Source organism: Lissotriton vulgaris, chromosome 7 (genome assembly GCF_964263255.1).
Source record: "Lissotriton vulgaris chromosome 7, aLisVul1.2, whole genome shotgun sequence".
Classification (NCBI taxonomy): Eukaryota; Metazoa; Chordata; class Amphibia; order Caudata; family Salamandridae; genus Lissotriton; species Lissotriton vulgaris.
In genome coordinates, this window is record NC_141695.1 from 525,376,201 (window position 1) to 525,397,458 (window position 21,258).

Consider the following 21,258-nt stretch of genomic DNA (forward strand, 5'->3'; position numbering starts at 1 on the left):
GAGTACCTGTTTGTCCAAACTGGACCTATTAGAAGAATGGAAAAAAGAATCTGACCAACACATTTTTGTAAAGTTGCCAACGGTGCAGCAAAAAGGAAATCACTGTTAGAGGACAAAAGACTCTAATTAAACGGCGCCACGCATGGACAGTAATCTCCTCTTATAGTCAACAAAAACCACAGGAATACTTAGCCTCCCACTTTAGTCAACATTTAAAAAAAAATTACGTTGCCTATCGAATGGGTCAGCACTACTCTAAGGACTTAAGACCATCTTGGAAATACCAAAAAGAAAGCCCCCATTGCAGACTGTGCGGATACCATAATGAAACCCTAAAGCATCTGTTATGCGCATGCCTGGCACTTATGGCTTTAAGAAGACGGTATCTATGAGACATCTTTATTACTTTAAACATTCATACATGCTGGCAAGCTGTAATAAGCTGACTGAGAGGTACCTCCTCTATCTTAGCCTGTCGCGGTCTTAAATTTATGATTGAGGTAAAAAAACGGCTACAAGAAACTTAACGGAAAAAAGGCACTCAACGTCGAGCACAAGGGTCTGACTGAGGCTTGAAGAACATTGAGGCATAAATGAAATTATTAAACCTTGCCCATGAACTTGAACTTAATAACCTACTGTACAGGATGAAACTAAGAACGGCTTTTTTAAACTGTAAAGGGACTTTTATCAAAGAATGTATATTTTTATAGCATGTAATTTTGTATTTTTAATCTGACCGAAAATTGTAACGATTTTTAGTAATCATGCAATAAAACTGAACTTGAGAACTTGAGTTGAGATTCCCAAAGGAATAATTTTAATTTCCCCACGGACATAGGCATCCAAGCATGACTTACTTTACTGTACCATTAAGAGCCAGGCCAGTCTTTCAGTGGGTGTATTTCACTCAGAAGATGTCAAACCCAGTACATGTTGCAGTAAAGCGTCCGCTGTTTTATTTTGAGCCATCTTGGTATCTTTGGGGTACTTCGGAGAAATTTGAAGCACTGCAACTGCATGATAACAAAAAAAAGTAGGCATAAGGAAATAAATACAGCACGGTACATGTGCATTGAGAAAGCTAGTCAGGGAGCAGAGTGCAACACAGAGTACTTAAAGAGTACCTATTTGCTACTTTTGTTTCTCCAGAAATAGCAAACAACATCTGCCCCTTTGCCCTTCAATCACTCTGGTGGAGACAAACTGTTCCCTTTCTGCAGAACACTCAATTGGTCAAAGGTTATTTGTGAGATGATTAGTCGAAGCAGGTTTTTTTAGCTCACTTCAGGTTGCGTCAGATTTTCCTAGTTTTATAACACTATAATTATACGGTTAAAATTAGAGCACTATGATGAAGAGAAAAGACAGGGCTGGGTGAGTTACTCACAGCTGACATAAGAAGACTTAAACTCTTTGCTGGATTGTAAAGATGGCCTTTGTGTTGAACTTTATAGACACGTATTTATATCATATATATAAAAGCAACGAATTTAACTCAGAAAGCAACAGAGCCTGAGCAAAATAAATAAATGAACAAATAAATAAATAATTAACAAAAACAAAAATGTCAACATTACTTTCCACTGGCTGTATTCCTCACTCCTGGTTTTTCACCCAAGGTCTCTAATCTGTATTTCACTTTTTCTAGTATATCAAGAGGCCTACTAATACCAGCATGCTTGCTGGAGGCAGCTGAAATACCAAGAATGGCCAAAAATGGCACATATTTCTCCATCAAGTAGACCAGGACCAGATCCCATCTGTTTTTCAGGTAGCCCTATGAAAAAAGTCTGAAAAGTTGCTCACTGGCCCCTGATATATAATCTGACACCTCTGGCTCTTCGTGGTTTCTTAGCCAAATGCATTCTGCTAACCACCATGTGCAGACCCATGCTTACAAAAGTAAAAGTAGAACTACAGGTAGCAGGATGCGAAGGGAATGAAATCATGATGATGAGATCACTCATAATATGGATCCACTTTGCTGCTAGGCAAAGTGATGCAGAAAATGTCATTGTCATTATCAAAGACTCTATAATTTACCAGTTTAATGAGTATTGGTAGCGTTTTGTCTTTTCTTGATAATTCTTTTTACTGTCACAAAATAAGAATGACGATTAAAGGTGACGTTTACTTTCCTTCTTTGGACTTTCCCGGCCCTTTCCATGGCCTGAACTGATGATGTGAGGAGAAGAAGTAAAGAAGTAACCTGGAAGGTGGGCCTGGGTCCAAGGACTGGCTGGACAGTAGGGACTGTCAATCACTTGGCTGGTGGGTCTTCACTTCGGGCGTGGAGCTGGATGAGGAAGGTATGTTCTAAGGGCAATATGTATCAAAGGGTTTTACCCATTCTGTGTCTATGGGAAAAAGTGTTCATACATATGGCCCCACAGCACTTAAGCACTGGTGCAGCATTTTTTATTTCCATTCGGGCAGTTTTAGTCCTGTCCATCTCATTTGAAATTCCAGCCCGCAGGTACAAGAATACAAAATAAAATGTAGGCTTGAAGTGCCATTTGATGACTCCAGGTACGTACGATCTAGCTCTAGTGATGGCCTATGTGGAGGAAGCTGTCAATCATCTGTCAGACGACCAGGGTTCCAGAGGTCGGATGCGCATATATAATTACCTGGTACGTGGGCCTTCTTTATAGGTTTGGGGCTATCATTCACCTGCCAGGCAGGCCTGCACCCATAATGAGATTTATGAGGAGAAGCTGTCAATCACTTGGCTGGTGGGCCTTGGATCTAGGTGTGGAAAGTCATTCCCCTGGTAGGTGGACCTTGGCTTCAGATGTGGGATACCATTTATCTGATGGGTGGGTCCTATCTCCAGATGCGAAATGTCAGTCGTTCAGCACGTGGCGTAAGCAGAGGAGGGCTGTCACCCACCAAGCAGGAATGGTTGCAGATTTGGGCAGCTATTCACACAATGGACGAGCCCTGGTCCAGGTGAAAACTATAGGAGCAGTGTGAGCAGCCCTTCCATGAGAAGTGCCTATTTTCAGAGGTCAGGATGGGTAGCAGTAGTTTCCTGGCAGTGGTGTCTTGTCCTTTGTGGCTATGCCTCTTCCAACCCTTTGGAGGCAATTCAACAGAAGATACCAGTCTCATGAGTCTTTGGTGAGTTGCTATGCTGCTCCTGGTATCCCCTTTAGCCCATAGTGACTGCAGTCTGGAGGCTGACATGGTGTTCATGGTTTCAGAGGGACCTCAGTGAGGCTGGTACAAACTTATGATCTCAAGCTGTGGTGGCTTTCTGTAGCTACAAGGCCATGATCACTGTGGACAATAGTGCACAGCAGGACTACGGTAACATCTTGTAGGGGCTTGTCTGACTTCTGTGTGCTGCTTGTACCGCTGCAGCTTTATGGAATGTCTGTACACCTTGAGGTGCCTGGAGGATGAAGAGTTATGAGTATACTGCACCTCCCCCATCACTTCAATTTTCAGTTTGCAGTTTGGCAATACGTGAGGACTGTCGGGCATATCCAATCTAGCTATTTCCCTAATTGATCTTACAAAATTAAGCTAGCTAACTTTGCTCTATCTTTCTCACCCGGCTATTTTTCGGCCTTTCACTGTATGCCAGTCAAACCTAAACAATCTTAATACCCCTTTCCAGGGAAGAGATGGAACCAAAAGGTGACCTCGTGCTTCAAGTATTTTTTGTTGTGAGGTTGTCTTTAAATGTGTCTCTTAGGCAGTAGCGGTGGGTGACATTTGAAAATGGTGGGGCGCAATGTGATTTGCATACCGCACCGTAGCGAGCGTGCGCAGCGCGCGAGCCCGAACCCCAACATTTTGAAATAAAAGACGACAAATCGTGCATTTTCAAGCAAATTTGAGAAAGCAGTAAGGTTAATAAAGCAATTGTGAAAGTGCAGTTATTACATTATTCTCTATGTTCTCGTAGTAAACTCTCCTAATTGGACTACTTAGGCTCTCGCTCTCTCCCCTCTCTATCTAGTATCTACGTCCCTTTTCTATCCCGTCTCCTCCTTCACTCTTCCCTAAGGTCTATTTCCCTCTCTCTCAGCACGTTCTACTTCTCTCCTGCTTGCCCTGCTCTTCCCCTCTCTCTCAGCAAGTCCCTCTTCTCTCGTACCTTTTCCTTCTCTCCCCACACTCTCACCCCTTCTCTCTCTCTATCCACTTCTAATTCTCACTAGTCCCCTCTTTCACTTTTTTCTTACTCTTTTTGCCTCTCTCTCTCTTTCTCTCTTTGCACTTCCCTCTTCACTATGGCTCGTTCTTCTCACCCCCCTCTGTCTCTGCACGTCTCTTCTCTCCTGTGCCTTCCTTCTTTCTCCCACTCCTCTCTCTATCTGTTGCTGCACTTCTCATTCTTTCCGGCCTCTTCCTTCTCTCTCCCCTCTCGCTCTGCACTTCCCTCCTACCTCCTTCACCATCTCAACCCAGTTCTTTATCTCGCACCTTCTATCATCCTCTTCAGCTTTATCCTATTGACTCTTGTACTCTAGCCAGCTTAAACATCTCATTATTGTACCACCTTTTTTTTCATTTTATCAGTGTTTGCAGTTCCATTCTTCTCTCTGTCGACCTAAATGCATGCACGCATGCCTGTCTTCCTTCCTTTCTTTCCTTCCTTTCTTTTCCTTCCTCTCTTTCTTTTTTCTCCAGGTCTGATTAGGTGCACACACTCTTTATCTAGCTAAATTGTTCCCTCTGCATTCCCATTATCAGTGTTTCCTTGTCCTTTCTTCGTAGCTACAATTACAGTCTAGGTATGCCCCACGGTGCCCTGTGCACTGTAACTTGCTCACGCCGGCAAAAATGTGCACATGGATATGCAGCCTGATGCAAACTGGTATTGATGTGCATAGTCATATGCGCTAAACAAGCGAATTACCTACAAACGACGGGAGGTAGTCAAACCAGCATTTATCAGTTCAATGTCTTTGTTTTGTTACAAAATATTTTTTACAAAGTGGGTGCACATGAACGAGGGACCAGCCACCATAGACCCTCTGTCAGTCAAACATCTTGGTCAAAGAAATTATAAAATATTTCTCAGCACTCCAAATCAAGCGACCACTGCAATATTACTTCACGCATAATGTGAATCAATCTCCATAATAAACGCAAAGACAGCGTAGACAACCCAAACTAGTTAGGCGGCTGCAGCTCAGAGATCTGCGCTGCCCTCCAGCTGTGTCTAATAAACCTCCCAGAGGACACGTTAGGTCTTTCCACAAACGGGATCACAGAAAGCCAAAGCTGTCCTAACAGGTGCACATGAATACAAAACTGCTCTCTAGTTTGCCACGGTGACGGTTTCTATGAACAAATCAGGGAGGGAGAAAATGGAGTAAGTAAAAAACAGACAGAAAACTGAACATTCCGCGGCGGTATGTGGCATGACGTCGCCTTAAGCACATGGGTGGCTCTAATTAGGCCAGGCTGCAGTGAGTTTCTGACTGTTGGTATGTTTGGTGTTCGTTCGGAGTGTCCCTCAGGTCCCGTCCAACATGGCTAATCAGAAGTCCGCTAATTAAAATGAAACGCTGAAAAGAAACAGTCGAGCGGGTAATGAAATGCGAACCCTCAAATGCAAGGGAGACAAACAAAAAAGCAGCACATCTTGGAAGAACCTGGCAAACGAAGCACTAGCGTGAACACAGCATTTTATCGAAGTCAGAATGTATTACATTGACATGTGAAGCGCTGCATCAGCGGTTGTTTTACGGCGGTAAATGAATGATTTGTCTAACAACATTTCTTTGATATATGCATGTGAAATGTAAAATAGGGGAGATCGAGTGAGTAACATGATTTACATTTCGTCATTCAGTAATTCACCTTGCCACCAACTCCCTCACACACATTTCCTGTAGAAAGTTGGCCGTGTAGTCTTATAACGCGAACCTTACCTAATGGTGTCAGGTGCTGTGATAACTGGAAAGCGTCCCCGAGTCCCGACACCTCTCGTCCTCCCTGAGATTCACTCTCTTTCGCCTCGAGGGCCGCGGCTTCCTGTTCAGAGAGAGTGAGAGTGCGCGGCATCCAATGATGGATGCCGCGAGGCTGACCAGCCAATCCTGGAGCTGTATGCAGCGCCAGGATTGGCTAGGGGTTCATTTTGCTGCTCGCCCTGTCGCCCTTTGGAAACCCGGGCTGTGGCAGGCGAGCAAGCACCCCTGGGTCCTGCTGGGAACTTACAGTGCGCATGCTTGAGAAAGTTGAAAACTTTCCCAAGCATGCGCACTGTAAGTTACCCAGCGGCGGTCTGCTGCAGCCTGAGTGTGTGGACTGTCACTCAGGCTGCAGCAGGCCACGCCCCCTTTGCAATTCACGCGGCTGATTCCTGATTGCTAGTTTACTTGTCTTTCTTTACACAATTATTGTTAGATCCGGCGGCCGCGATGCGGGGCCATTGTGGCTGGTGGGGCTATGCCCCTACGCCCCAATGGATGCACCGCTGCTGCTCTTAGGTATAACCACCTTGTAAGTTGGAATACAATTCTGTCGTCGCTTTCACTCCTACTGCTTAAATGCACCTGTTCAATTCTCTTACTGAACTTTCAGTCTTGGCCTCTTTCCTAGTGCTTTCGGTCTTGGAAATGAATGAACTTGGGTCAGTGGAGGCACTTGTGGGGAAGCCAGGAATGCTGTGTGTGTCCATTTGATCATGTGCCTAAACTGGAGATATTATTTGAGGGTGGGTTGCACACCATTTTTACATCAAAATACACCTTATATTGTTCCAAGCTTCTCAATAGCGTGCTCAATGGTGACGTGCCCAGCCCCATTGTGGCACGTGGTACAACAAGTCACAACGCTGGGACACGACACTCGTGCCCCAAAACCATGGCACAATCGCTCCTGCATCAGCAGATCAAAGTATTCATTATCCAATGAGTCCTATGTAATCCATATTTAAACTTCTTCATCCTTTTAGTTAACCATTTTTAAGTCCGCGTGCAAGGAAATGCCAAATTCCAAAGTTTCTAGTATTCATGATGGGCCATCCGAACCTCTTCTGTCAAGAATACGCACTGAAGCACATTTCATCCAAAGCAGTTTATTAACAGCCCAATGCATTTCAGGCCTCCGTTGGCCCTTCGTCAGGGGTAACTGGAAGAATCAATTAAACATCCATTAAAATGCGGTATGCCACTGTACTTACTGAATTTGCATTAATATCAATTATATTACGTTTTTTAAAAGTGGTTACCTGACTGTTCAAAACGGGGTTTGCACCCAAATAAAAAGGAACATAAGATTTTTGTAGAGGATTCTACGAACCACGTGCAAGGCGGATCATCTCGTTTCAGGCAACATGTTTATCCTCCTTCCTGAGGGGCCGCACCCAGGCAGTTCGCCTGGGCGATTTTACTGCGGACTTCCGCGATGTTCGGTGCGGGGTCCCCCAAGGTTCCTCCCTCTCCCCCCTCTTATTCAACCTTTATATCTCCCCTCTTATCTTTTCACTGCAACAAATGGAGGTCGCCGTATTCAATTATGCGGACGACCTCCAGCTTGTTTTCAATCTTTCCTCTTCCCCCGACTCTGCTCTTAATTTTCAAACCATCATGATCCACATCCGAGACTGGATGAACCACAACCATCTTAAACTCAACCCAGACAAGACTGAGCTGGTGTTGACGGGTGGTTCATCCAGCCCCTGGTCCCCCATCTTTTGGCCCCCTTCCCTTGGTCCCCCACCTGCTCCTTCTACCTCAGTTAAAACTCTAGGCATTAAGCTCAATTCCCAACTCACCCTTCACTCCCAGGTTAGCTCTGTGGTCTCTTCTTCCTTTCTGGCACTGCGAATCATTCGCAAGGTGTCCCGTTTTTTTTCATTTGATGCCCTAAAACTGATTACCCTTGCCATGGTCGTATCCCGCCTGGATTATGGCAACGCCCTATATGCAGGTATACCTGCTTATAGTCTTCGGCGTTTGCAGCAGATACAAAACCAGGCGGCGCGCCTGGTGTTCAAACTCCCAAAGTCTCACCATACCACTCCCCTCCTAAAGTCCCTTCATTGGCTCCCTGTCTGTGCTCGTGTCCAGTTTAAGCTTGCCACTATCACCTTTCAGGCACGACTGGGCACGGCACCGGCCTTCATCTCATCTGAGATTATCCCCTATGCTCCCTCCAGGGAACTGCGCTCGTCTACCCAATCTCTTCTTACAGTTCCTCTGTTCCGGAGAAAGAAATGGGGAGGCTCGAAGTTTGCGACCCTCGCCCCGATTTTTTGGAACTCTTTGCCCCTGGAGCTCAGAGCTTCAACTTCGTACCTGCTGTTCCGGAAACAGCTCAAGGCACATCTTTTTGCTACTTTCTTTAATTAATACACTAGTTGTTCATCTTCTTTTTCCAATTTTAGCTCCTGCCTTTCTGCCCAGTTCTCTGTCAGCTTAGCGCCATGAAACCGCTGGTGTACGTGCGCTGTATAAATAATTTTAAATAGAAATAGAAATAGAAATATTTTTCGAGGAAAGTCAGAGATTGTCTGGAACTATAAAATTAAACAAGGACTCATACCTTTCACTGTGAACTACACAATAACGCATTAATAATGTGGTGCTGTTTTTAAAGAAAACGAGTTTAATGCAATTTCAATGAATGCGATGTTAGTTTACACTTAGGGTGGTATCTGGGAGTTGTAGTTATAAGGTAATCCACAGGAATTAGAGCATGCTAGGTGCTCGTCATGGCGCACAGATGGGAGGGTCAACTTGGAAGAAGGAGGGGTTGTTGGGTTTAAAGATCAGGTGTGTTGGAATGTTGAGTTAAACTTTCTGTGAGACGGAGAGAAGTGGCTGAATGCTTTACAGCAGGTACGCGAGGGCTTTCTAAAACGAACAACAGAAGTTAAGTATTAAGAGTAGTGAGCTCCGGACGTGTAGTTAACTTTACCTGGACTGCGTGTGATTACGATATGTAAGGTTACAGCAGAGCTGTGAACTTTAGGAGTGATTGAGAAGCTATGAAGTATATTTGGCGCACGATTGGAGAAGCTTGTAAACACTGGCGTTCAGCCTGTTTTCGTTTAATTGAGAAGCGCAGAGGGTTAAGGGATGAAAGTTTCAAGACAAGTGAAGCAGGGCAACTACGACGTGGGAGAGGGGATTAATTTGATATGTTGAAGGGATTGGAGTTGATGATAAAAGGGGCGACATGGGAGACACACAAGAAACACCAGACTAACACTGAATGTTTACAATCAATTTAATAACGAGGGGAACAGTACAGTTTTTCAGTTATAGCATTGCATATTTTTTGAACAGTCAGGTCACCACTTTTAAAAAACGTAATATAATTGATATTAATGCAAATTCAGTAAGTACAGTGGCATACAGCATTTTAATGGATGTTTAATTGATTCTTCCAGTTACCCCTGACGAAGGGCCCACGGAGGCCTGAAATGCATTGGGTTGTTAATAAACTGCTTTGTATGAAATGTGCTTCAGTGCGTATTCTTGACAGAAGAGGTTCGGATGGCCCATCATGAATACTAGAAACTTTGGAAATTGGCATTTCCTTGCACGCGGACTTAAAAATGGTTAACTAAAAGGATGAAGAAGTTTAAATATGGATTACATAGGACTCATTGGATAATGAATACTTTGATCTGCTGATGCAGCAGCGATTGTGCCATGGTTTTGGAGCACGAATTTCGTGTCCCAGCGTTGTAACTGGAGATGGAAGCATAGGTCTGGGTTTATTGCGCTAACGCATTCATTATTAGCACATTTGAGCATGCCGCAGGAGGGTACCAGCTAAGGGCTTTAGGCGTAAGGTAGTCCTTCCTGCAGTTCAATGCAAGCACTTGAGTGGGGGAGCATTAAGTGAGAGATGAATAATCAACATGGTTGAGCCAAGACATGATTGACAAAACCTCAAGCCAGTGGCTGAAAGAGGTTGGCCGAAGAAAGCCTATGATTGAAAAGGCCGAGTAATTGGTCTGCAGTGTCAAAACCCAAACCGAACAAGTGTTATAGAAAACCGATGTAGTAGCTTCTCTCCTACGAACCTTCTATCAAGGGCTATCAAAACACTTTATGGTCCTGTTAGTCTATAACCTTAACCGCATCGCTGCCGCGGCTTTTCCCACTGTGTGCGGCGTTTTTTAAAATACCGCGTTACATGACGAGCTCAGCTCGTCATCAGCATACGAGCGCCGTAGCTGATGACGAGCTGAGCTCGTCATCAGCATCGAAGGGGTTAATTAACAGTGAAAAGTGGCACACAAACCGTTTGCTAGCTCCGTGCCTGCTGCCACTATCATTGAAGCATCCAAGCCTCATGTTCACTCTTAGTAAACAGTGGATTTATGCCAGTTGCTACGGGGCAGTAGTGGTGAAGTGGGAGGAGGAGGGCTGCCTCTCCTCCATCTTCGGTGGTCGACGCAGGAAACAGGAAGAACACAGGCTCCCGGACTCCCGTAATCCAATCACGACGCTGCTGTCACCAGCATAACAGCAGCGTTGTGATTGATCTGAGTGGTCTAGTTTGGCGCTGAGGCAGGAAGTGGGAGGCTGTGCATGTTCTCCACCCAGGGGTGATAAAGCCGGGTGGAGAAACGCTAAGTGCACATGACGTTTGGCCAACCCAAGACAGCCAGCCAAACCGTCATGCGCATGTAGAAGTACCCACCACTCCTCCCCATGCTCTGTGGGCAACTTAGCCCCGCACTGCACTCAAACAAAACCGAAAAATAAAATGATAATAACTTGTTGTTATTATCATTTTATTTTTCCTGTGGGGCGACACTCCACTGCCTTAGAAGAGTAGCCGCCGCTGGTTCATGCACTGTGGAACAGGTTCCTGTGACTTACCAGTCACAGATTTACGCCCTTCTGCAAATAGTAGTAATTAGGTCTCTAACACCACTATTCCATGTTCTGAGCAGCTGCAAACTTGCCATCTGCATAAATAATTTTGAGTATTAAACAAGAACGTTATTGATTTATCTAAACTAGTATCATTTGGTTGAGAACGCCCAATTTTTTGACTCCATTCCTTGTTTTTGTACTAAAGCAATCATTGCCCCTTTCACATTCAATGGTTTCCAACTTTATTGACTCACAGTCCAGGGGTTTCAGACACTGCCCCCATCACATGTGCTAGGGGTAGTTCTGAGCATTGTATGCTGATTATGAGCATTTTTAGAGCACGCACCTCATCTCGGAGGGTATCCGGGCACTAGATGTGGTTTGAATGTGAAACTGTTTGGGGTTATTTTCCCTTTTGGACCGCCTTTAACTTTGTTACTGTGATATATGTACATCTCTGGCTGGGGAGGCCTAAATTTTGCGTGCTGCTGAATGAGCTGCTGACTTGGTCTCTTAACTGGCCTGGAGACCATAGGTCAGTAAGCCCTTCAGAGACAGACCAGCACAATAAATGTCTATGTGTATTACCCCAATCAAAACCCAGGGTCCGCTTCACAAACGTAAACTGAGGCGAAAGTCTAACTTTACGATTTTCGGTATTCACAAAGGGCATTTATGAGTAGAAAAGTTATACTTTTGCCTTAGTTTAACTTATGTTTTGGCCTAAGTTAGACTTAAGACCAAAATGTAAGCTAAACTGAAACAAAATTCTAACTTCACTACTCATAAATGCAGTTTGTGAATACCGAAATTCATAAAGTAAGACTTTTGTCTCAGTTTACCTTTGTGAATCGGGCCCCCTATATTTTTCTTCTGGGAGGGTGAGGCCGGCGGGTGTTTGTGCGTCTGAAAAACCCTGGCACTTTGACAGACACATTCACAGAATGCTGTGCTCCACTGCACATGTAGTACTGCAGCTGTAGTGCACATGGTCTCACCATACCCCACCCATGTTCAAGTAGTGCTATCTCAGCAGCAGTTAGCCAATGGGAGGTTGAGCCTGCGCTACTATTGGCTTTTGGAATGCTGCACACTGGAGGGATAAATAGAGTTTTGATCCCTATAAATGAAAGCCAGTGGTGCCCATCTGCAATCACCAATGCAAAAACAACAGTTGATGGACAGAATGCAGAACAATGTCATACATTCACCCCAGTACAGAGATCTGGGTCTAAATCCATCGTTTTTTTGCACTCCACACCACCCCAGTTCAGACATGGCCATATGCAAAACAGCCTTGACCCTGTGCCTCATGGGAACAGTCCAGCCCTGAGCATACCCATCCCATCAACTGTTGCTTTTGCATTTGTCACCCCGAGTGGGATGGGTATGCTCAGACGTGAGTCCCATTCTCTCCACACCACTGGAGTCAAGCTATCTTGACTGAAGACGGCTAATAGCCAGTACCGGTCGTGGATGCTTGATTCCGGTCCAGGAAAGACATGGCTTGGCAGTTCGGGCTGGACTGTTCCCATGAGGCACAGGGTCAAGGCTGATTTGCATATGGCCATGTCTGAACTGGGGTGGTGTGTAGTGCAAAAAAACGATGGATTTAGGCCCAGATCTATGTACTGGGGTGAATGTATGACATTGTTCTGCATTCTGTCCATCAATTGTTGTTTTTGCATTTGTCACCCCGAGTGGGATGGGTATGCTCAGACGTGAGTCCCATGCTCTCCACACCACTGGAGTCAAGCTATCCTTGCTGAAGATGGCTTATAGCCAGAAACCGGTCCTAGGATGCTTGATTCCGGTCCAGTAAAGACGTGGCTTGGCAGTTCGGGCTGGACTGTTCCCATGAGGCACAGGGTCAAGGCTGATTTGCATATGGCCATGCCTGAACTGGGGTGGTGTGGAGTGCAAAAAAAACAATGGATTTAGGCCCAGATCTCTGTACTGGGGTGAATGTATGACATTGTTCTGCATTCTGTCCATCAACTGTTGTTTTTGCATCTGCAATCACCGGCACAAATTGACCACTGCAATTTGTGATAAATAAAAAACAACTGTGGAAAACAAAACAAGAAATCACCAATATAGACCAATTATTATACATCTGCTAAGCAATCACACTATTTGAATTATAAGCGCACAATTATTACTGATTTTTTGAAAATTGTGAATTAAGTTTAAGTAATATTACAAAGATAACTTTCCTCATACTTCCATGACAAAATCAAAACTATATAAGACTCCTTCGCGGAGACCCTCCCGGCTGAGGGATGGAGCACAGAATCTCTAACACCCGGAGCTCCGGTGGATGGTCCATCTCTAACACAGTTTCCCCCTCTTCTAATGGAGAATTCCCTGGAGATTATGAAAGGCCTTAAATCAGGCTCCCCCACGGATCATTGTCCTGCGAAAGTGCTGGCCTCGGTGGCCAAGGTAATTAACCCAGCTGCTAATATTGTCCTTAACTCCTCGCTGAGGAATTGCCAGGTGCCAGGCAGATGGAAAAATGCCCAAATTCTACCACTGCTAAAAAAGCCTTCTGCCGGCCCTTTGGTGGCATCCAACTATAGACCTATTTCACTCCTCCTGTTTTTTTCTAAAGCCCTAGAGAAATATGTGAACTCAGTAATCACGGATTATGTGGAAACTAATAACCTTTTCCACCAGAGCCATCCGGTTTTGGATCCAATTTCAGCACTGAGACACCTCAGGAGAAGTGTGGCTCAATGGTTAGAGCGGCAGATCCTGATGCAGAGGTCTAGCCCGGGACCAGGGTTCAATTCCCTGCCGCGGCGGGTCTTGGGCTCAAAAATTCCACGGACCTGATAATTCTCGCCTCAGTGCTTATTCCAATCATTGAGTCCCACTCTGCAACTCTGGGCAATAGCTTGCTTAATCTCCACAACAGCCCCCACAACGCTAAGGATGCCTGGCCTCCACCTTGGGGGTGCCCAGCAGTGGACACCTCACAGGGAAAGCCAGGATGGTTTCCACAGCGGTATTCGTACAAGCTCCTTGAGACCCTTGCGGGTGAGTAGTGCGCTATACAAGTATCAATTTACATATTTTTACATTTACCTCTGCTCGAAAGTTCTGAGTCCATCAAGAAGAAGCTGGATAAAGGAGGTAAAGTGGTGTTGATCTTGCTGGACATCTTCCTGGCTTCTGATACTGTGCCACATGACCTACTCCTGCATAGATTACAGTAGTGCGGCCTGGGTGGCATGGTGCTTCAGTGGTTCTCATCCTTTTTGGAGGATAGATACTAATAGGTCTGGTCCCCTCCTTTTGCCGCACCTATTCCCCCTATGAAAGTGGGGTGTCCCTCAGGGTTCAAATTTGAGCCTGACACTTTTCAACCTCTACATGTCCCCTGGCTGAAGCTTGCGGTGCGACAATAATCTCCTATGCGGATGACACGCAGCTTCTGTTTACATGTGATAAGGGCAAGAACTTTGTAGGGGAGAAGATCAACAAATGCCTGACTGGAGTTTTTACATTGCTCAGAGAGAATCAACTTAAATGTAACCCAGAGAAATCAGAGATGATCTTGTTTGGCTCTCCTTCTCGGGACGAGTGGAAACAATGGTGGCCATCAGACATGTCACCTCCCGTCGCCTCGGTTAACAGGGTCCAGAATCTGGGTGTTAAGTTGGATGACACCCTGTCCATGAAAGCCCAAATCCAGTCAGTCGCAGGAACTTGTTTCGGCCTCCTGCGGATGCTCAAGAAATTTCTCCCCCTATTGCCTCTCTCCCACAGGAAGACTGTGGTCCAAGCCCTCATTGTCTCAAGGTTGGACTATGTAAATGTCCTATACCTAGGCTTCACGGAGTACCTACTGAATAGACTTCAGGTGGGCCAGAATGCAGCCACCTGGGCAGTCCTCAAGCTTGGACCGAGAGCTCGGATCTCAACTCACCTGAAGACTTTGTACTGGCTTCCCGTCCAAAAAAGAATCTGCTTTAAAGACTTGGTTTTGGCTTTTAAGGCTTTACAAGGTACAAGCGCACACTATCTGAGACTGAGAGTCTCACACTGTGGGGTCGATTCCGATTTCGGTTGGAAATCGGACCGACCGACTCGGACCCGGAACGGAGTCCGACCGACAGCCACAGGCACCGTACGACCCGCGCAGTACGATGAGAAGCCCGTGAACTACAACCGACCCATCCGGAAAGCAAGCCGTACAACCGAGCCGTACAGGAATCAGCTATCCGGCCGGAAAATGAACACGAGCCGCGCCAACCGACAAGAACCCGGAATGAACCCGACTAAGACGTACTCACATAACAAGTGAAGCACAGGTCCATCACACATCAGCAACAAGTTTATTATACAACAGTAGCAGGGTAAGTACACCTGACAGTGGGCAAACAGGGTCCGATTCACAGAACTAACTTAAGACAAATTCCTAAACTTACTACTTTTGGTATTCACAGAAGTTAGGATTTAGTCTTAAAACAGACTTAAGACAGACTTAAGACAGAATCCTAACTTAAGTCTGTCTAAAGTCTGTCTTAAGACAAAATCCTAACTTCTGTGAATACCAAAAGTAGTAGGTTTAGGATTTTGTCTTATGTTAGTTCTGTGAATCGGACCCTGGGGCTTCAGGGGTGTGTGGTACATCATATGATGGGATACTGGAAGTTCCACCCTGGCATTGGATTCTGGTTGTTGGGTGTCATAGTTGACCAAGCAACAGGCAAAGTACCTTGGGAAGGACAGAAATGAGACACAGTCAGAAGCACACCAGAACAGGATGGAAATGCAATATAAATGCACAAAGCATGTCACGGAACCTACACAGTAGCAACTTAGCATGTGAACACTATTGTGGACTACAGACCATCTGACAGGACACATCACTGCACGCATCCACTCAAGTACCACACAGACAAACTCAAACATCAACTGAGCTGCACAAACACATCACAGGCTAACTCAGGACATTGACATGACAACCCTGTGAACTCACATTCAGCTGAAGAAGTTGTTAATGAGCTGTGTGCGGACGTCACCCTCCTCCTCATCATCACTGGCCTTGTAGCCCAGGCCAGGATCCTTCACAGGTGGTGGATGTTGGTCATCGTCATCCTGTATGAGAGGCACCTTCTTCTGCACTGCCATGTTGTGGAGCATGCAGCATACGATGATGATCTTGCACACCTTTTCAGGCTCATATGGGAGGGCCCCTCCGGGCTTGTCAAGGCAGCGGAAGCGCCTTTTCAGGAGCCCCAAGGTACGCTCAATCACTCGCCTGATCCTACCATGTGCCTCATTGTAGTGCATCTCGGATGCTGTCACAGGGTTCCTGAGGGGTGTCAACAATCACAGCAAGTTGGGGTATCCAGAATCACCTACAGACAAAGATTTACACATTAGTTGAGTATTGTAAGGGCGTGAGAGACTACATTGCAAAACACATACAATGATAAACAGTACACACCAACAAGCCAGGCACGCTGGTTTGGCATCTGTGACATCATCAACGCAATGCGACTCCTCCTCATGACGTAGGCATTGTGCGCAGAACTGGGAAAATGTACACACACATGTGTGATTACCATGTCCGCCAGACATACCACCAGAGCATTGATGGAGTGGAAATGTTTCCTGTTGCGGTAGGCCTGCTCTTGTGCCTTTGGTGGTATCAGTGCACATGTGTACCATCAATAGAACCAATGACGTTTGGCATCCTCCACAGTCTATAAAAAGCATCCTTTATGTCAGTGAGTTCACCAGGGCTAGGAAACCTGATGTATGTTTCAAGGAAATGCAACATCCCCTCCAAGACATCTCGAAGCACACGGCTGAACATAGTTTGTGACATACCACCAGCACTAGCAACATGGTGTTGAAAGGTACCAGTGGCAAAGAAGTGCATGGCTGCAATCACCTTCACCTTTGGTGTCAGTGCTGTCAGGTATGTCTGGCCAGGTAGTAGATGTGGCGCCAACTGCTCTGCCAACTCATCGATCAGTCTCCTGGTGAAGTGGTACCGTCGGATGCTGTCGAGTTCCACCATGGCTTCAAGGTCCGGGAATGGACAGCTGGTGCCCTGCAGTACAGAGATGGGTAAAGTAAGATTATACACTCATCTATCCATGTGGCACTCACCATGAAAAAAATCACATGATACATCATAGCAATACACAATGAAGAGAGGTGTGTGCTGTTGGTCATGGACACATATGTCACCTACATGCCCATCATCTCACATATTAATGAGACATGTGTACATGATTTTCATGGAGTGCAATGCCAATTCATTGGGCTGTGGCACAGTACCTATGTACTGCTGTCACGTTCAAAACACACAACACAGTGACATGTGAGGACTGATGTTTCACAGGCATCACAACTAAGGGTGGGCGTAAAATCCGTTTCGCAGGCGAATTTGCGGATTTTCCGCAATTTCGTGATCCGCGAATCTCGCGAAATCGCGGTAAAATCCGCGAATCAGCGGGGACGAATTTTCAGCCAAGCAAGGGTTACAGCAGCAGGTGCAAAAGTTGAACCTAATTTCTTTGTAACCTTTTACAAAAGGGTTACAAACAAATTAACTTCAACTTGGACACCTGCTGCTAATTACTTCCTGGCGCCCCTTTCTCTCTCTCTCTATCTATCTATCTATCTATCTATCTCCCTATCTATCTATCTATCTATCTATCTATCTATCTATCTATCTATCTATCTATCTATCTATCTATCTCTCTCTCCCTCTCCCATAAACGACTGCATGGGTAACTTCGCTATGCAAGCGGCTCGCGAAGACGCAAAATCCCCGCGAACACGCAAAAAACCCAGCGAACATGCAAAAAACCCCGCGAACACGCAAAAAAACAAAAATCCGCAAATTCGCACAAATTCGCGAATTTTGCGGATCGTGAATTCGCAAATCCGCAAATTCGCGGATCGCGAATTCGCAAAATTCGCCCATGCTTAATCACAACTCATGTCAGGGAGATAGCCATGGTCCCTGTATTGCCACTTGTGCACCAGAATGACATGGCGTATCATGGACTTCCCACAACCAATCATGACTCCCACAGGTAGTGACCCCTGTGGTCCCTACAGGCCATACATGGATGTCCCTGAGCCACCCCAACACAGCATCAAATATTGATGCACATAGCACATGGTGGACACTGGCTCCCATTGGGCACATGGAACCACAAACATCACAGACACAACATGCACACAGACTGTGGGTGTACATCATAAATGTATCCATGGGTCTTGCTGTGACGTACACAGGGCTTAATTTGAGCCGGAGCTTGCCGGTGCTTAGCACCGGCACCTAATTATCAGGGCCGGGTCTACACAGTCCCACTGCATTAAGTGCACCTGCGGTCCCGTCAGTAATTGATTTATGTGACTCGTGTGTCGCACTGGCAGAGAGAGCGTGTGCTGCTGCTGTACCGTGCAGTCACTTAGTTTTAGTTACCCCGTCGTTATTGTTGCCTAAACACTTACTGTGTGTGTGTGTGACTGTCTAAATGGTGACGTGAGTGATTCAATTTCTCCTCCTCACTCTTTCTTCAGACTTCCGGCGGCCGGCCTCCAATCAGTGTTGCCGGTGTACCTAGTGGAGTGGGCGGGACACTGTATAGTACTAGTTGTTGTTGTTGGGGCAGGGCAGGGCTTTGCCTGGGCTGGGTCTTCCTCTGCGGGGGCGTGCGCAGATTTGAGTGCGCGCGCATTCGCTGGCTTAATTTTGCCTCTGCACGCCCACCCCAGCATACCCGCACCGCACCTCTCCACCGAGTATCCAACGCCGCCTTTCAAAGAAGTAGAGGTGTGGGTGTCGGTCGGGACCTGCTCCTTGGATGACGTTGAGCCTGAGTGAGGCAGGTACCGTTGGCTAGAGTGACATTCTGCAGAGCAGACAGTACATAGGTAGCCCTGCTCAGCAGGTGAGGGAGGGCGAGCGAGGCATGGCCTGGGCAGTGGGTATGCCGGCGGCTGCGCAGGTGAGGCAGGGCCTGGCAGGCCAAAGGGGGCGCCGTGATACTGATTACTCATTACTGTTTTTGTATTTTTAATTATTATGTTGATTGTGTCTGGTCGCGTCGTGATGGCCTGGGGTAGGCCGGCGCCGGCGGCTAAATCATGATTTAAATAAGCTGCGCAGGTGAGGCAGGGCAGGATTACTGTTTTTTTAATTATAATGATGTTGATTGGTGACTGGTGGTGAGTAACTTGTCTGGTTTGATCATGATGGCCTGGGGTAGTAGGCGGCGTATGCCGGTGGCAGCAAAATCATGATGTATTACAAAATAAGTAGAGCTGCGCAGGTGAGGCCCACTGCTGGTTTTAATAAACTGTACTTTTTTTTATCATTATGTTGATGCGGGGTCACTCTGATCATAAGGATTAGGTTTGTGTTTTATTTGATGATTATCACGATGATCATGTTGCTAGTGTGCACTGTGACTGCAGGCTATTGTTGCGGCGTGGGCCGGCCCAGCTGCCTGGATAGATAGATCAGTACTTGCCCTGATAGATTCAGTTTCGGTTCAGAGCAGGCTCCTGAAATCTGTGGGGGTTGGGGCTGTGGCTGTGCGCGGCAAGCAGCGTGCGCATATTTTTTCACATTGTAATGCGTGCGCATTCACTGCTTGCCACGGTGCCACCACACCCCAGCATACCTGCACTGGCTCAGGCGGCTCTGAGGCCCGCTCACCATCACCGGCACCGTCCTAGTCATCATGGCCCGGTGGCCAGCCAGCCCAGCCAGCCGCCGATCAAAGTAGTGGTGATCGGATCGGGCGATGATTGATTTTGTCACTTGTGCACAGTACATTCAGATGGTCCAGGCTAGCCTAGTGCACAAGATCGATCAATGGGATTGCTGTGTGATGTAAGTTTGTAAGTGCAGTCAAGTAATACTGCATAATGATAACACACACCAAAGCCACCACTGTCAAATATTTTAAAAGTACATTCGGTTTTAAGGGTTTGGCAATGGTGAAAACTTGAGTTCAAGAGTTTATTAAATTATTTTACACATACATAAAAGCAGGAAGTACAATTTGTTCTGTACAGCAGATAAACCCCCTCAAAATAAAAGAAAAATGTGGCAAATTACAATGACCACGGTAAAGGTCTCATTTTCCTGGTTAGAAGTGAAGTATTTAATCATTGTGCACTGCATGGACGGCACTTTCCAGAGACAGAATATTAAGACATTTGCTGCTATGATGCCTGCCGCCATCTGTTGCCCTTTAGTCAGGCTGTTCCACCACGTTTTCACCTGTTTTTATTAAATCCAATTCTTTTTTTGGCATCCTGGTATCCAGCCAATCTGCCTGTACCTCATCAAACTAGCTCTGGACTCAGTGCTTCATACTGCCAAATAGAAGCAGAATCAAATGCACAACCTGTAAACCCAACAGTAAAAACAAAAGGTTTAAATAGGCACTTTACTGAATTGGAGGTGGTCTGAAAGACAGTCTCCTGTAATGGTGGCTTCTCAGGATTTTGCGCTTCAACATTTTTGCGTGCTTTCCGAACCATGTCTTTGCTGTGTGAATAATGTAAACCTGTGTCCGTAGTTCCGTGTCTGTGTTAGGCTGTCCTGAATCCAGCCTTGTGTTCTGCAGCTCCTCAGTACCCAAGTCCCACAGGCCATTCCACAGCCCTTCTCTCACATTGACTTCGGTTTTAATTCAGAGGACTCCTTCACAGTTGCACTGCAGACTGGATAGCGTCCCAATTTTCTGTGCAGTATCTCACCTTGAGTCAGTTAGATACACTCACTAACATTTTGTTGTAACAGTGGTTGTGCAAGAACCAACATTGAAAGCGATAGGGGTGCTGGTGCGACCGATAATAGCAGCATGATGTTCGCTTGAAGGTACCGACCAGCGACATTGCGTAACACCGAGGCCGCTGTTACATGCTGAAATAGTTACACACAATGGTTGTGGAGTGCTAACAGCACTTCTTGTGAGGGGAGCTATTTTACTGTACAGTGTCAGAATGATACAACACAAGAGAGTCAATATCTCATGTGAGTGACACTGGAGACTCTAGGTAAACAATGACCTGTCCTGTCGATCAAAGCAATGAGCATATTTAATATAACACTATGGGGGTAGGGGTGTCAGTTTGCCACTATATCCTTTTTCTAAAAGCAGCTGCTGCTGAGTTCCTGGGCTCCAGTAATATTCAGGCATAAATTAAATTGTCAAGATAACCCTGGTGATTAATCGTCTACCTGGTGAGAGCCAGGAGCTTTGTCTAGGTGAAGCTGTGACTGCTTCAAAGGTGGTACAGGGTTATATACCTGCTGCAAAGAACGTTTACCATGCAGATCAAAAAAGTGCATATAATGAACAATAGGTCGGTGTGTTACTGCTTCTGTCGGAGAGATCCTTTTGTTACTTGCAGTTTGTGAGTTAAAATCCTATCATAGAACAGCAAGCTA

At 46.0% G+C, this 21,258-nt stretch overlaps 1 pseudogene; it reads right to left on the reverse strand.

The window, feature by feature from the left end:
* Positions 1-16,154: 16,154 nt before the first annotated feature.
* LOC147701986 (presenilin-associated rhomboid-like protein, mitochondrial pseudogene) lies at positions 16,155-20,460 on the reverse strand (annotated as a pseudogene).
* Between the last annotated feature and the right edge of the window lie 798 nt (positions 20,461-21,258).